The 18,317-nt window shown below is 35.0% G+C and overlaps 1 protein-coding gene and 1 long non-coding RNA gene across 4 annotated transcripts in view; one reads left to right on the forward strand and one right to left on the reverse strand.

Moving 5' to 3' along the window:
- LOC138710756 (uncharacterized) overlaps window positions 1-10,893 on the reverse strand; it is a 290,182-nt gene extending 279,289 nt beyond the window's left edge. For all 3 annotated transcript variants that reach the window (XM_069841855.1, XM_069841853.1, XM_069841854.1), the window contains exon 1: window positions 10,257-10,893. The gene's annotated coding sequence lies outside the window, so the exon portion shown is untranslated. The remainder of the gene's footprint in view (window positions 1-10,256) is intronic.
- On the forward strand, window positions 1,405-18,317 carry LOC138710758 (uncharacterized). The gene is made up of 3 exons (XR_011335304.1): window positions 1,405-1,620; window positions 18,040-18,124; window positions 18,247-18,317. It is a non-coding gene; the product is annotated as an uncharacterized lncRNA (long non-coding RNA).

Here is an 18,317-nt window from a genome sequence, read left to right on the forward strand (position 1 = left end):
TAGTCTCATTCGTATTCACTTCTATATTTTAATAAAAAAACTGTGGCTTTTGATTCCAACATATATTTCATATGTTCAAAGATAAACCACACATGTTGAGCCAATTATACAGTGTTCATAGATTTGATAAGAAACGTAAAAAAATATATATTACAGTTATATGAACACTAATAAATATAATATAATTATTAAAAAATTAGTAAAAGTCAGACATGTTTCGGAGATGCTTCTCCATCCTCAGTGACTTCCGTCGTGGTAAAGTCACTGAGGATGGAGAAGCATCTCCGAAACATGTCTGACTTTTACTAATTTTTTAATAATTATATTATATTTATTAGTGTTCATATAACTGTAATATATAATTTTTTACGTTTCTTATATTTCATATGACTGACCATTCCGAGCAGGATTTGATTTCTGAGGAAGATAGGTATACATGGCGTTTTTACTGTTGTGTGTATGAACTCAATAATTTATTATGAAACTCATGGAAAATCGTTTTGTTACTTTACAAGAGGAAGAAGTGTTGATCGTTCTAAATTGCGTTGGAGCCAGCAATTCTGATGAGACCTGAACGGGTCTCTGGGCCAAAGCCGTGCTGCTGCTGCTGCTGCTGCTGCTGCTGCTGATGATGATGATGGAAAATTGTTTTATTTTCTCATTACGCAGGAGAAAGCATTTCGACGCTGCAAAAAAATATACTTCGAGGTTTCCACGGAAATTCATGATCTCGGCAATTTTTCCTATTTGACGAATTTTATTCATATTCTTATCTACAAGTAAAATAAATCGGAAATAATTTACGTGCAATAGGAGTACTTTTACTAAAAATGTTTACTTCAACAAATCTTGTGGGAAAACAGATGTGGGTCGAAGGACGGAGGAGAGTTTCATTCCTAGTGAGCAGAACGGACGGAGTGTTAATCCATAATGATGATATGACGATGATGATGGTGACGACGATCGTGATTTATAAAAAAATTCAATTGGACTTCTTTAAAAAACACAGACAAAATAGCGATTTATTCGAAAATTCCTACTGCATAAATATTGTTTTTTTATATTGGCTAGTTTTTCACAAAAGGTAAAGTAATAAATGAAATAGTACGCGGTTTCTAATTACTTTCCTTCGAGATCCATTTGGAATTGTTAAAGTTCAGACATATAAATTGTTATTTAATACTCATGTGAATAAGATTTTTTTTTAATTACCGATTACTTACGATGCTGAAAATTCCGATAACTGAAGGCAATGGAATGAAACTACTAACCAGTTATTCCAGCTCATCCAATACATAAACTCATATTGACCAGTGAGAAAAAAAATGGAGCATAATAAAATATATTATAGTGAGTAAAATTGGTCGTAAGCAACTATTTTCCTTCTTTCACAGAGTTCTGGATCTGTGCCACTGCTTACAAGTAGTTTCTAGAGTCTCCAGTAGATGGTGTACGACTACAGCATTGACGGTGCAAGAGATCATTCGATACATCGCAACTTTTGTGAGTCTGCATTTTATTATTGTCTATTTTTAAATTTTACTACTTTCTGCTTTAAGCTGCGTACAACATGCACACTTGCACCTTTAAAATGTTATGGCTGCACATTCTAAGAAATCTGTAAGTAGCATTTTAGACTTGCTCACAACTGAAAGTAACGCTATATGTACGGACGTTCTGAGATATCTGTACACCCTTCCTTGGGTAGAGGCCTCGTGGACAAAAGAATTTCTTCGGTACGTTTATTTAAATTTTAAATAAATAAATCACTTCAAGAATAAGTAGTTCTAATCTTTTGTTCGAATCTCACCAGAAAACTTGTCATTGCTCTTTCTGTTTACTTAAGTGATATCCATTGAAGCCTAGCCTATATTATTTTATTTCGGTTTCTTAAGTAAATATTTGTATTGCCCTTCTATTTTCTTCGTTTCATATTATATCCATCGTATTACATTCCACTATGCTTAAAAATTAAATATCTATTCAATGTATTACTTTATTTTTCCTTCAGGAGTTCCTAAATTGACGTTATGGTAAAACTAAAAATCTGGTTTCATTTTTTGACAGCAAAGACATGATAACACGTAAAATAACCTTGTATTTATACATTTTCAGATTATATTAAAAAGATAAAACTGATATTCAATGTTGCTGTCAACTTATTAAGGATAATTAATTCACTACATTATGCAAATTTTAATGAGTATGACATCATGTCAGACTATTACAGGAAACATTTTGGGGGTCCGCTAAAATGAAATGTAAGCTTCAAGGGTCCGTGATATTCAATAGATTGGGATCATTGTTCTAAACCAAATGCAAAAGTGATATTAAATATTATAAAGTTATGTATTGATCGACAATGCTGTAGCATTTTAATATTCATACTCTAGTATATTTCAGTAGAAAAAATTGTTTCAAGCATTTTCTTCAGTTTGTGGAAAAAAAATAACTTTTTTTTGTGCTGACATGAAGTACACAGGTTTGATTTGAGAAATTGGCATTTGTTTCACGATGCAAAAACAAAGCAAACCTATTCCAGGACAGGCCCCGAAAAGAGATATCAGTCCTAAATGCTGGTTTTTTTCTAGAAAGGAAACAATTTGGTAATCATTTCTGTTAGAGCCTGAGTGAAACCCAAGGACCATAGTGCGGCCAGAATGATTGGAGAACTTGAGGAAATCCATGACGTCATCGAGAATCGAATCTACGATCGTCCGGCTTGCAGCGCATCACTTTAGTTTCACAATAACTACTGGTAAAAATTCCCATTTATTTTAGTATTTGAAGTTTACGTAAATTTGGTAAGCTATTTATTTATTTTCTCTAACATAATATTTGGAATGAATAAAGAATATTTTTAGAGTATAAACATTGTTCAGCGACAGACGTATGATATACATTTCACTGAGGAAAATATCAAAATTACTTTCATTACATTGTGAAACAGCAAACAACACGCTAAATTCATTGATCTGATGCTTAGCATGTTTCAATTATATTACTTTTCATAGAATATTTATAGAGTATGTAGGCCTATAGTGAATTATTGCTGTATTTCAGTAGGCTATTTGTTTGTGTACACACATAGAGGTCATAATTTTCATGGAAGTACAGCTGACCTCGACCTCTGTTTTTAAACTAAAGCGTTTCTTTGAATTGGATAATAATGCATTTAAACAGAAAGAGAAAAAATCGGGTCCTCGAGATTGGGAAATCCAGTTGAGCCCTAGGAGTCTTATTTTAAACATTACCACGCGTTCGCCTTAATGTACTTGGCTTCCATTGGACTTGATATTTATCTGTGATGAAGAAATCTTTCAATCAGACTTTACTTACGATAATCTCGTCTCTTAGTTAAAATTTTCATCTCATATACCGTGTACACTAATACTATTTTGTGGGGCTCAGATACTAGCTATCATTCTACAAATTCAGTGGAACTGAGTTCGATTGCAAGCACGGAAAAACAGACCAGGAGGTATCGCTGTTTGTGCGTACTTTTCTTAAAAGTGTTGAGATCTCCCATTTATGTTTAATGTCTTCTTAATTTCCATCACCTGAAGTTGGCAACCCTAAATATAATTAGTAACATAATAAAGAAATGAATTTTGCCAACCGAACAAAATTTTAAACAGAAAACTATGAGATCTTGAGTTCACTGTTTCTTTAACTTCTTTCACAAGTTACATGTATGAAGTCTTGCCAGTGGCGATGCTTCTTATATCTCCATTCCGTTCGTCCGTTCTTCTCTGGCTTGTAATTTTTTTTTTCGGCGAAGAAGGTATTTTATGCATATTTTGCGACTTAGATAAAGAAATAAGGTTTTTACAGAACGATTGTTTGCCTGTCACTCTACTTACACAGTCACTAAAGTTATGTCAATTTTAACTCGTAACTTTAAACGCATAAAATTCTTGTCTGAATAGTCTAAGACTCTTAAGTCTTCAGTTGGAGGCATAATCCTGCAAATATTAATATTTAGCATATAAAAACCTCTTCTTTACTCTCATTCGTAACGATAACGCTACGTCAATTTTGTAAACCTGTCCGTCCGAATATTTTTCCAATAATCATTATCATTAGCGATCCCTCTGCTGGACTACTGAACGGTGACTGTTGTGCGACGCGGAGGTAGTTGAACATGGGCAGCTGAAGTATTTTATTGATTTATTTTACGACACCTTACCAGCTGCGTTGGTTATCTAGAGTCTTAGTGAGATGAAGGTGATAATGCTAGGGAAATAAGTCCAGGGCCCAGCGCCGAAAGTTACCCAGCATTTGCTCTTAATGGGTTAAAGAAATCCTCGGAAAAATCTCATCTACGTAACTTGTCCAACCAGAATTTTAACTCGGACTCGTTAGTTTCACAGTCATACATGTTAACCGTTACTCCACAGTGATGGATCTGAAGTTTTCAAGTGGAATCGTAATTAAACAGTAATTACTTTATCTCATACGAACATTTTTAGGTATGCTGACTATCACATTTATCACTTTGCTTCACATAAGAAATTATAAGAAAAATTATCTGAACTTATTTCAATTAAGTCACCATTTTGTATTGTTTTTAAAATGAAAATCATGGTGCTCTAGTAAAAGTTATTATCAAACAGCGGATTTTCGGTCTCTGCAATAAGACGCCACGTCCCTTGGCGTAAAGAGGGGGCGTAGCAATGAGTTAAATGACATTCGTGCGTTTTTTTAAGCGCTTCAGTAAAGTGCTTCATGCCTTTGGTGCGGCAAAATGAGGGTCGAAAAAAAACGCAATTATTTCAGTTGACTGCAAAATGGTGGACAATTAATATTGGCTTCTATTACTGCAGTAATAAATTTAACCTTAAAAGAACCGAACATGTTAAATAGTTTCGACTTCCATGATAATGACATGGGATTATTATTAAAAGACGATTTTAACAATAATAAACGTTGCAAAAGACCAAAACACGCATTCCGCCATGATGGATGGTGCAGCAAACTCGTAAAACGGTGTTTTGATTTGCTGCACGGTTGCTCCAGTGAAGGTGAAGCAAATGTAATAAAAGAACGGTCTTGCTGCAGCGCTTTACGTCTTGCTTAAAAAAAACGCACGGTATCCCTACAACTGACGTACACTTAACGTTCAGTATTGGGACCGAAAATGCGCTGTCTGATTATTATATTTCATATGCGTCATTTGAGATTGAATTAACTCGTAACTAACTGAATAGGGGAAAAAATCATTTCTGCTGGCATACCAAAAACCAAAATGTATATTTCCGTTAAATCTCAAAATATGTACTGTCGATTTTTGCAGTGCCACAATACTATCTACACTTTGTTTAAAAAAAAATAAATATATATCGAAGTGCATATTTAATACATCGCATTATCTCACATAATGCTTGGGCTTTTCATTATCATGAATTTACCCCTTTTTGATAATATGGTCTGTGACGGTAATCGGGGAAAGAAGGCCTTGATTCTTCCTCCGAAGTTTGTTTTTTCTCCCCATTCCTTGTACATGGTTCTTCCACAGTTAATGATAATTTAGTCTGCGGATTTTGCGTATTTCCTTGCTTTTTCTCTTAAGGGGACGCTTATGTGATTTTTAAAACTTATACAATTTTCATCCAAGATTTATGAATTTTAAACTACATAAACATGTCTACAAAATTTGATCCCATTAGGGGTAATAGTTTTGAAATTATATTTTAAAAGTGTATTTCATATTGTCACTAAAAGGCTGCAACGTTTTCAAAATGTTTAGTTAATATATGCTCAAAAGCTTGAAAATAGTCATTAAAAATTAATTAGCTTTTGAGCTCAGTCTAAAGAGAGAATCAATTTTTTTTTCATGAATTTACCATTACAGCATATTTTAATCTAAGTGCAATATGAATATGCACCAAAGAAACTTAATAGTTCATACAAATGCCAATTAAATTGTATTTATCAACATTTAATTGACCTCTGTCACAAGTTTCAGACCAATCTGATAATAACTGTTGTGCAAGGACCTTTTTTATTCAAGAAACTGCTTAAAATTTTAATTTTAAATTCGAGAAAACAGCATTAAAATAATTCTCTCAACTCACGCAACGCATGTTTGGTCACATTTAATTATTGGGATGCTAACTTAGAACGGTGAAATTTTTGGATTAGAACGGGGTTCGTCTATATAGCCGAGGGAGCATTGTGTAGGCCTAATTATTTTGCATTTTTCTCTATTACAATATATAAAAATCACGTGACACAATTTAAAGGGCTCTCAAATAAGAAATGAAATCACATTACGAAACTAGAAGGTTAAAAAAAAAAAGTGGATTTCCTTAATTTTTCACCATTCTTTTTTCACCTGTATTTTCCCTTAAACGTAATGATTTGCATACAGAGCATTAACTCATTTCTCGTTATTTGGAATTACTATGTAAGCTTAAAGTGGCGAAGCTCTTAGAGGCTTAGCCTACCCAAAAAATTTGAGTTATTATATCTAGTAACAATATAAGTTCGTAATAACGATGTATCATAACATTTGGTTTCACTTCGATCCTTCCATATATCAAATTCACTGTTGGCAGTCATTCCAGGATGCACAGTTCAGTGCGAGGCTTGTAGCAGAAGCCTCGTAGCGATGTGCGACGGCCTCGCTTACAGGCAGCGGCGCTCGCAAGCTTGAGAGAAGGCCGGAGTAGAGGGGATAACGATTCGCTACAACTGAGTAGTAGGAAGCGGGGCTAGCCTCAACCGCGATATAATACACCGCGCTATGTTGGTGTTCTGTGAATGTGCTGTATAGTTAGTTTAATTAAAATGTATGAGTGTGTGTGTTACATATTAATTTTTTGTCAACTGGGTCGTACAGAGAGAACATTGAGGTCATTATTTGCATAATCAGAAGAGAAACCGTTTTCAACTTGAGCGTATGAAACAAAATTAGTTTACAAAGGAGATCGATACTATATTTACATATTAAAATAGCGGATGAATGAAGACAAAATAGAATATTTTAATTTTCATGGTATAAGAAATATCCTTGACTAACAGGGTACTCTGAGATAATTAAGTTATATTGTTATACCTGAATTGTGTTTGAAGATGAAAATGAGTGGTCATGTTCTTGTGCGGTCTGTGTCACAAAAAAAAATGATAGAAAAGCCGAGAAACATCTGCTGTATAAAATAGATATAAGGTAGCAGATTTTTTTCAGCCTATCCAGCATTTACATTTTAACTTCGCCATTGATTTTTGCATATTTGAACATATCAGTAACGACACAGAATGCTTATAATTTAAGAGCATAGGCTAATATTTGCATATTTCTACTATAATAATAGAAAAATAAGGATTATGTCCTATAAAAACAGGAACTGCGAGATAATCACCGTATATCGCTTTATAGGCCTACTCTCTCTTCACCATCTGTTCCTTGATTCGCACAGAAACTGCATTATTAGGGAACTCATATTCACTTGTTCTTTTTTGTTTGTCCTCGCCTCTTTAATCTATCATAGGCCTCTCGGGTCCCGTTACAAAAATTGAAATGATTTGACTTTTAACAACTAAGTTCAACCCGATTGTCAGCTTTGTGTGTGTGTGTTTATTCAGTTAGTGTGTGCGTGCTTGGTGGCTTGTATGCGGCTAAACGAACATTAGAATCGATAAAATTTCAAGTTGTTCCTTTCTGAAAAACTGAATTTGGGGATGATAAGAGTTGACTTTAATATCAGAGAGAAAGGTATATTCTGTCAAAGCATAGTCTATTCTAAGTAGGCCTATGTCTATGGATTCAATGTTTTCTTTTACGAAGACGCGTTGTTACAGACTTACTGCATTTTAAGTTCATTGGTTTACATGTTTTAAATAGGCCTAATAGACGAACTGCGCAAAAAATTCCAATTGAATCAACATTTTCAGTCTGCATCTCACATAAAAAAAATACATCTAAAAGAGTATTCAGCCTTTGTTGAACATGAAGCCGAAAGAAAATGACTTACTTTAGTCTGTGCATATTTCTATTTTTATTGCAACTTTTCCCAATTATTTGAGCATATTTGTATGTATATTTTCATGATTTTTTGTGCATATGGATCTGCAGCCTACTGACAATTTTGGATCGGTTAAACAAGGAATTCGTAATTTTTTATGGGCAGCTGGATTTATTTTATGGTCTAGTCTCGTTATGCTTAATAGTTCTCTCAAAACGCTTGTCTGAGTTTCTTCCAATTCCTGTGAATTTTTGTCAGAAAGAATATTTGAGCTTCGAGACATAAATGCTCTTCAGTTATTACTTACGGCTTTTAAAGAACCCGGAGGTTCATTGCCGCCCTCACATAAACTCGTCATCCATCCCTATCCTGAGCAAGATTAATCCAGTCTCTACCATCGTATTCCACCTCTCTCAAATCCGTTTTTTATTATCCTCGCATCTACGTCTCGGCCTCCCCAAAGGTCTGTTTCCCTCCGGCCTCCCAACTAACACTCTATGTGCATTTCTGGATTCATCCTGCCCAACTCAAACGTCTGGATATAATGTTCCAATTATGTCAGGTGAAGAATACAATGCGTGCAGTTCTGCATTGTGTAACTTTCTCCATTCTCCTGTAACTTTATCCCTCTTAGCCCCAAATATTTTCCTAAGCACCTTATTCTCAAACACACTTAACCTCTGTTCCTCTCTCAAAGTGAGAGTCAAAGTTTCACAACCATACAGAACAACCGGTAATATAACTGTTTTATAAATTCTAACTTTCAGGTATTTTGAGAGCAGTATAAGCTTAAGTAAGGAGCGTAGTGCTTAGATAATGACAGTGTAAAGTATTATAGCATTTATAACGTATGTACATTCATATCAAGCAAAGGTTGTGATGTCGTGCCACCTCTTCAAGAATAGAGTCGTTGTTCTTCCTCCAAATTTCCTGCAAATTGCATAACTTCACCATACCACAAATATCCACAAAACCCTCACTTTTAATTGTTTGTAATGTAGGTAATAAATGAATTAGAATAATTTCACTTGCAACTAATAACCAGATTGAGGATTTGTAGATACAAAACCCAAGTAAAATAGGCAAAAATATTCCAAAATAGGCAACAAAATATTGAACGTAGGCAAATGTAGGAAACTTTAATTCCAAACATTCAGGAAAACTTAACCGAAGAATACTAACTATCAATGCAATAAATACTTTAAGTAAATAAATTAAATTAACAGTTACAAGCAGTTTAGTGATATGTAAAATATGTCCTCATCTGGCTCAAACATAGCAACTTTTAATCTTGTGCACTTACAATATTGGTGGCTACTAGGCAAAAGAAATAAAGATGGATAAAAAGCGACAAAAATCAATCGTTTGTGCGAGGAAGTTTGTCTGTCAAATTATGGTATTAAAATGCACATGATAGATTCGCTGAAATAAAAATAATAATACAAACATGGAAATATCATTTTAGGCAGAAAGCGGACATATATGAGCAAAATAGGCACGTTTGCCCAAAAATAGGCAATTTTAGGCAAACTGGAAAGTTTAAGTACTTAACATCTTATCTTTAAGCTCACAGAAAGGAAATCAAATAAGCAAAATTCTCGGCCTGCTAATAACTAATAAGAATTAACGCTGTTGTTAGTAGAAAAATATATCTCCAAACTCTACAAGATTTTTTTTTTGTAATGTGCAAAGGATTGCGGTCCGTACTTCTGTGGATCAGGTCCTGATTATAAATCACTGAACAGTTAGAAATCAAATCAGACATTTTCAAACTGAAACAGTAATACAAATTGTATTAGAAATAACAAGGAAATATTATTGAAATAAATCTTTATCAACAGAGGACTCTCATGTACGTGACGGTGTCTTTCTAACTCCTACATATTTGGACTCCCTCAGATCTAATATTAAGGAATCATACAATTTGATTCCTGTAACACGCTGTAGAGTCATAATATAAAATGATATTCCACATTAAGTTAACAACGGATAAATAAATTCGATTTGAAGCCTGTAACATCAAAAATGAAAAGAAAATGTTACATTGGCCTCAGAAATGTTATAAGTCTGCCATTCGATTGGAATAGTCCATCGTAAAGGTCACCAGGAGGAAGTTCCTCCCTCAGTTTGGTATGTTCTGCGCAAAAAAATTAGACATTTAAAAACTGGCTCACATCCATGTCACCTTTACCGAGATGCAGTTTCTTTTTAGCAGACATAACAGACATACTGACATTGTTTACTTACCTTGGTCTTCTTATTGGATAAGTTCCAAATTTAATTACGTACCTTGACAATGGTCAGAGGTTTGGCCAGATCTTTTCCACCGGAAAGTCTGAATCCCCATTGAATGTTGCTGTCATTCCTTTGCAACAATATGTTCAACAATTTGGGAGCCATTTTAGTTCGAGAATTTTGTTGGAAATTTCAATCACTAGAGCTTCAAACGGGTAATCCGATGACAGTCCTTTCTTAAATTGATTCACCGTAAATCTCCACGAAATATAAAACGAAAATATCAAGCGAAATATCGCATGACGCAACCTTCCAATTCATTTGTAGTTCCAGCGAGCCATCAAACAGAATGAGATAATCGCATTTGATAAGATGAAAAATCTATCATTTATTAGTAAATAACTTACTCCCAAGATACAGAAATGAAGTAATGTTTATTATATAATTCTGATTTCTAGTTTATCACTAATAAAGTTAACGCCCCTTGGTTGCCATCACAACACTAAAGACACACACACGCTTTTGTGACAGATGACGAAAACCGTCTCACTAAAACAATTTAATTAATTAGCACTCTGGCAGACACCGAGAATTTGCGAATTGACATCGTGACCTTGAATTAGTGCTTGTTGGTCACCACCGAATCTAAACTACACTGATGGGCTAAACCCGCGCACCTAAGAATATAAACAAATTCGTACTAGTGGTCGAAATGAAGGACATCTCTAAGGTGTGACCGACATACATGTTGATTTCGAAGCAGCTGAGAATACAATTAGCTACAAAGCCACGACCTGTTGTTATTTAGATATTTCAGTCGTGCTGTACCTATGGCTTGTTGCTATTCGGGGGCTACGGAGAAGTAGCTATGCTGCCATCTCTTGGCGAGCAATTGACTTAAGAATTGCAAAACTTTTGTTATTCAATCGCCGTTGCCTCATAGAAGAACATGTGCTGCTATGAAGCGAGCTCGCAAATAAACGCGAACTTCGACTTCCAGCTACGAGGGATTAACAGAACTTGAACTTCACACCTTGATCTTCACACTAGTAACTGCTCCTCAAAATTCTGCTTCCACTGTTTCTCTCCCCCTTCCTTTAGTTTTCTCTCCCCATAATTCTTATTTCTGTTTAATTTCTTCTTTTCCTTTCATTATTCCTTCTATCTTTTTCATCTCCTTTTGCTTTTAATCAATTGTTTCTTATTTCATTCGCTTTTCCTGACTTTCTTCCTGTCGTTCTTTATATTTTATCTATATCTGTATTTTATTTGCTCTTCACTCCATTCCTCATTACTTTCTTCCTTTCTCCTTTCTTTGTCTTCCATTCGTTGTATCCGTTCTTTTATTATTTCCTCTTTTCATCCTTTCTTCCATTTGTTTTTCCTTTTTCAGTTCTTCTTCCTTCTCATTCTTCCTTCTTCTCATTCCTATTTCTTTCATTTTGTCTTTAATTCGTTGTTCCTTTGGTTTAATTCTTTCTTCCTACCAATCCCCCTTCATTTCATTCTTTTTTCTGCCTATCATTCGTTCTTCTTTTTTTTGCTCCATTCTTTGTTTCTGTATTTCATTTGTTCTTTCGTTTAATCCTCTTTTCTATTATTATTCTTTTCTTTAATTACGTCAGTTCTTCTTTTCTTTCCTTGTTCCTGTCTTTAATTTATTCTCCCTTTGTTTAATTCTTTTTTTCTCTCATGTTTTCTTTCTTTCATTCTGTAACTTCTTTGATTCTGCCTTTCTCTCTTTGTCTTTAATTTGTTCTTTTTTTCTTACATTTTTATTTCTTCATTCTTCCTTTGATTCATAGTTTTTTGCCGTTCGTTCATTCTTCCTTTCCTCCATCCTTCCTATGTTGCTTTCGTTCTTGTTTCTTGCTCACTTATTTTTCGTTTTTTGTTTTTGTTTTATTACCCTGTTTATACTTTCTTTCATAGCTTCTATGTTTATTCTTCTTTATTTCATTTTTCTTAGCTTGTACAGTATATCTTTCTTTGCATTTTTTCCCCATGTTTTCCCTCTTGTCAGTCTTTATACATTATATTTATAAATTTATATAATTTATGATTGTTCATTATCTTCCTTTTCTCCTTCTTTCAATTATCGTTCTCAATTGATGCTCATGACTCGGCTTGAAAAGTTTATGAAGAGTGAAATTTAAATGAACATTTTTTAATATTAATGTTAAAATTTTTAGCATTACTGCTTAAATTATCACTTTCGTACGGCAATATTTATTATGTTAAGTTACCTTTATTTAAGGTTAAATTTTGCGCTTTTATTCAAATCTGTATGTTTTTATCGTTCTCAATTTTGGCATTTTCATGGAAATGTGAGTTTCAACTTACCGTGCCTGAAACTTGAGCTCTAAATACATTGAGAAGAAGTGAAATTCGTGGCAGACAGTTTGCTCTCTTGCATATCCAGTTTTTCTGCCATCATTTCACCATTTCTGTTATATTCACAATAATTATCATCACCTATTGAGAAGACAACGGGAAACTACTACAACGCATCAAATTCGTACGAGGCCAACTACATCTAGGCAAACATTACATGGAGAAAATTAACAGTAGTAATCCATAAGGCTGGTGATATATATATATACAATATATATATGTGTATATATATATATATATATATATATATATATATATGCTGAGAAGAAACTGTCTACGGAAGGAATGGTGAAGGGAAAAGAATTTGGGGCAGAAGAAGGTATCAGATGATAGACGACATTAAAAGATGTGGATCATATGCGGAGACTAATAGAAAGGCAGAAAATAGGAAAGATTGGACAATGCTGGGTTTGCAGTGAAAGACCTTCTCAAGGGTAGAATATGTATGTATGTATGTATGTATGTATGTATAGGAGTCGGTCTAGGTAGCGTAGTCGGAATAGCGCTGGCCTTCTGTGCTCAAGGTAGCGGGTTCGATCCTGGCCCAGGTCGATGGTATTTAATTGTGCTTAAATGCGACATGCGCATGTCAGTAGATTTACTGGTATGTAAAAGAACTTCTGCAGGACAAAACCGGACAAAATTTCGGCAAACTGACGAAGCTGATATAACCTCGGCAGTTGCGTCGTTAAATAAAACATATTTTATATTATATATATAATATATATATATATATATATATATAGAGAGAGAGAGAGAGAGAGAATGGCAGATATTATTCTATTCGGTACCGTCTTATACCATGCCAACAAACCATAGCAGCAGGTCACCGGTGTAGCTCAGGCATAACTCTGATTCCAGCTTGGGCTGATTATTTGGTTGGATTTTTTCACGATACTGGACAAACACAACACCAGCCCCTTACTCTGGCCGAAATTTCATGAGAAATGTACTTCTCCATGAGGGCTCAAACCAGAGCCCATTCCATAACGCAAGTCCTTCGCAGGATGCCTTAGACCACGATACTCTAACACTACGGCGTGACATTGGCACCAGATCTATTGATTTTCATTGTTTCATTTTTTTTAATTAATTGTTGTTACATTTTTGGACTACAAATATTTTATCGAATAGACATGTGTATCTACAGTACCTCTTCCTCTTTGCTTGGCTTTCTCGAGGGAAAGATCTATCCACTTTGACTTATATTGACTAATTGTGTGCCCTAGATATGCGATGACTGTCCGACAGGTGAACTGGGTGGCATTCGTGAATTCGATAATGACAAGTGGGGTATTCTGCCTCAGCCAAGTCCTGTCTACACACGAGTAGGTGAATAGCCCCAAGATATCACTCCGCTCTATTTTTAGCTACTGCTGATGATAGATGAAATGAGAGGCAGATGAGAATAATGGTTGAATGAAAGTGGGAAACAGAAGTATTTTCAGAAAAACCCTCTACAGTGAGGTCTAAAAGTGGGCGTATCCCCATGTATTCTTATTTCACTTACTTTGTGAATGTTAAATGTGAATGTTGGTACCCCATGTTTACATTGGTACCACTTACTATTTTATAGGCATGTTGTGTAATGTCCGATAAGCTACACTCTACGATACCACCACGCAGTTTCAAGACAAAACTCACAAGGCTTGGTTGAATCACACAACATGTAACATCCTTCCTTCTGGAAGAGTTTGTCATTAGCACCTGTTACAAAAGTCAACGTATTATAACATTACAGAACAACCATTTTTATATTCATGGTTTTTTATACATTTTAATTTAAGTGTCACATTTTAAACTATTCAAACATTAGCACTAATCAATTATATTTACATTTTTAACTATTTATATGACAATTGTTTTAACCATGAAACTCATTATATATTAACTTGTAAAGTGTTCATACTTTTTAAACATCACTCCTAACGATCTGAAGATGGCACATCAATGCCGAAAACATTAGTCATTTTAAAGCATTCTACTTGTTATGCTAATATGTGAATAAATAATCACTTAGCAACTTGATAAGCTACCTAAGACGGCAACACATTATTTATTTATATTCAATTCCTATACTATGCTACCATGGTAACCTTACAATTATAAACAAACATGGCTGACCAGAATCCGTTTACCATCGACCTTTCCCAACCGATAGAAGAGGATCTGCAGATGATCAAGCTCCTTTTGCAGACCTCACAACAACTGACAATGCTCTCTGGGGGTTCATCAAGAATAAAGTGCGAAATCACCGCTATAATACAACGGCACAATTACGAGCAGCTGTGGAAGATCCCTTCAACAAAGTGCCCCTTGATTATCTCCGTAAAATATCTGCCAGAACATGCGCAGAATTCAGCTGTGCTATGAAAATAAAGGTCTTCATACCGATGTCTTGGATCGCTAAATTATCAGGGACATGTCCATATAAATCAATCAACCATACCCATAGCAGTGTCGTAATACATGAGGGTACGTCCACTTTGTGACCTCACTGCACAATTCCTATCTTTTCTACCACAAATTCCATGAAGACATGACTGGGGATCGAACCCGGGCCATTGGCGCTTTAGCCACGGATGTGGCTCTATCCCTTCCTCCTATTTTTACTAACTCAATAGAGGACACTATTAAAGAGATAGATATTGCGTCTCGATTTCATGTGCAGAAAATTTGTAACGAAGTTCTGAAGAAAACTTAATCATTCATGAAGACTCCAACCAATGCTCATTCCGTAACTCTAGTCCAAGACATGGCGCCTTACAAGCAAACATTCTGATGGGGGCAGATAAAAAAGTTATTTTTTTCTTTCACTATGTTAATAATGCCAAAGCAAGTGCTTATACAAATTTTGGCTACTCGACCGCAATTACGAGGGCCGTAAAAAAAGTTCGCCAGGGATCGTTAACAGAAAGAAAACACAATTTCATTGGAAAAATTTATTGGAACAGATACAGAAATTGTTGAGCTATTTTCCAACATATTTCCCATTGGAATTGAGACATATGTCACATCATAGTATCGACAGAAAAGTGCAGACGGCTGTCAAACGCAGGTTCCGATCCCAGTGGGCTGACTTCTACAACACAAGGATATAAAAATTGACTCCATGGTATGACAAATGTCTCAATTCCAGTAGTAGCGCAACAATTTCTATAGACTATCTGTTTCAATAAATCTTTCCACTCAATTGTGCTTTTTTTTCTGTAAAGGCCCCAAGGAAAATCACTTTCTGGACGGCCTCGTAATTATTGCGGTCGAGTGGCCAAAATTTGTATAAGCACGTCTTTTGACATTATTAACATGGTGGAAGGAAAAAATTTAACTTTTTTTATCTGCCCCCATCAGAATGACGGTACGGCGCGGAAGAAATTATGATAGGCCTATTGGTAATCATTACAATGATAAATAATACATTTTTACTATATTATTAATCTAATTGGTAGTAAGCCTACCTAGAGGTACAGAGATGCCACTAACAGAATCATTTAACACAAAATTTAAGTTGTGAGTCGCGCAATGTATACGTACCTATCTATAATATGTCAAAAGAGAGGGAATTATTGCTTTTAGGCCTAGAAGATACATACAAATACCGGAAGAAAGATGAGACTGCTTCACAGATGGCTGCAGCATCATCCTGTCGTAGAAATTAGCACGAACATTAACAGACTGCTCGCTTTCATGCAGCAATACGTATGATCCCATATCGGCGTGTGTCATGTAATGGGACGTATGTAGCCGTTTTTAAGCCACTCTCTCTTTTTTTACTCTAGCTACTAAAAGTTCTGTTTAAACTTTGAGTGTCACAAAGTGCTCGCGTCGCTGCACGAGGGTTCAAAGAAAAAAAAAATGAAAGGATATCAAGGTGATGAAGGGCTCGCACTTCCTCTAATATTTCAACCATATTGATGAAACATGGGCTGTGTACTCACTGTGAGACAAAATTCCCTTAATACTACTTCTAGTGTGTACGTACGTGAGCAGAAAACATTTTCAGCATTTCTTTTCACTAGAAGTGTATAAGGGTTCGTAGAAGAAAGCAAGTAAATTAATGTCTATTGAAGTTAATATTCTAAGAAAATAACCTATTATCTAGAATTAAGAGGAATTATGTATGTGACATAATACAGGCATTATTTGTGACTTAAAAAAGACTATGTTTTATAGCTGCGATCAAAAAATGAAAAGCATAAATTGCTGATGCTCTAAAGCTCTTTGCAACTGAATCCGAAATTCGTGGCTTCAAGCTCGGTGAAATCGGTTGATTTTAAGAGCAATAAAAACATTAGCATAGTTTTCTTCGAAAGAGAAGTCCTGTGTCTATGATTTAAGGCATGTATCAGAACAATATAATGAATGGCAACGTTTTATGCAAAATTAATTTCCTTGGCAAGCTTTGCTGTTTTGCGGACAAATTTCTCTGCAAACCTTGAGCGACTGGAGCGTTCTCGAATGCTGCGATGAGAAAAATAAAAAAGACGGTTCACTGACATCGTTGCGAAGCTTCCTAAGATGTCCACAAATCGCTGAAACTTTCGGAAATAAATAACATTGAGTTGTCAGTGTTAAGGGGAGGCAGAGGTGAAATTTTCGAACAAAACTGAAGAAAAAATGAAAATTTGGTTTTTTCCATTTTTATTATCTTTATTTTGATATTTCGATGTTAGTTTTTGATTTTGTACACTTAAAAGTATGAAATTAAAACCAAGATAACTGTATTACTATATTATTCCCATAATAAACTAATATTTATCATTATTTATATACCTTCTCTGAACATATAAATAAAAAGAAATATTGAAAATTTCTTACAATATGGTGCATGGAGTATTTTATATCAAACGATATAAAGTTTTATAAAATTATTAATATTTACAGAACTATTGTACTTAGAAAGTTGAAACTTGGTATGTCAATTACTAATAACATACTTAGTATCCATGATCAATTTCAAACAAATCGGATAAATTTGGTGGATTTTGAAATATTCACCTCTGCCTCCCCTTAAAAGATGTGTAAATAATGCGTCCTTTGGAGGTATAGACCTAGTGTCCAAGGCTAACCTAACGCGTCTTTCTTTAGTGAATTTTAAAATTTCTCTCGTATTCCTTGTATCGCATTTCTCTCGTATGAAAAGATGTGTCCTATCAAAGAAATCAAGTTAAAAATGATGATTCGTTATCCGTGATGCGATAGCCAACACCGGCTAACCGATTTCTGGCCTCACGTCTACATATACCTCAACAGAGGTGAACGATCATCCAAACAGAACGGGGTTAACGTTTGGTCAGCACGATGATCCCCCAAGTTTTTATAGCTGGTTTTTGAAACCGAATTTCATTAACTATCGTAGCTCCCCAATTTCATCACTATGCTGGATGAACACCGGTCCAATACACTGGCCGAAATTTAATGTGAAAATTTATTCTTCCATAAGGACTCGAACCAGCACGCATTCCGTAACGCGATTCCAGGCATGATACCTCAAGAAAGCGACGCTGCGGCGCGGGACAATAATGACGGTAACTATTACAGCCAACATTTAATAATGTAGATTTGTTTATATCAGTCAAAACTTTAATGTTACATTGGATCCAAGGTCGTTTTTTCGAATCCTGCTCATGGCATCGATCTCTGTTTTCAGTGTGTTGTCTCGAACGGAGATACAGCGCTGTGCCGACGCCATCGTACTATGCTCATCATGTCCTCCTCTGA

Source organism: Periplaneta americana, chromosome 12 (genome assembly GCF_040183065.1).
Source record: "Periplaneta americana isolate PAMFEO1 chromosome 12, P.americana_PAMFEO1_priV1, whole genome shotgun sequence".
NCBI classification, from domain to species: Eukaryota; Metazoa; Arthropoda; class Insecta; order Blattodea; family Blattidae; genus Periplaneta; species Periplaneta americana.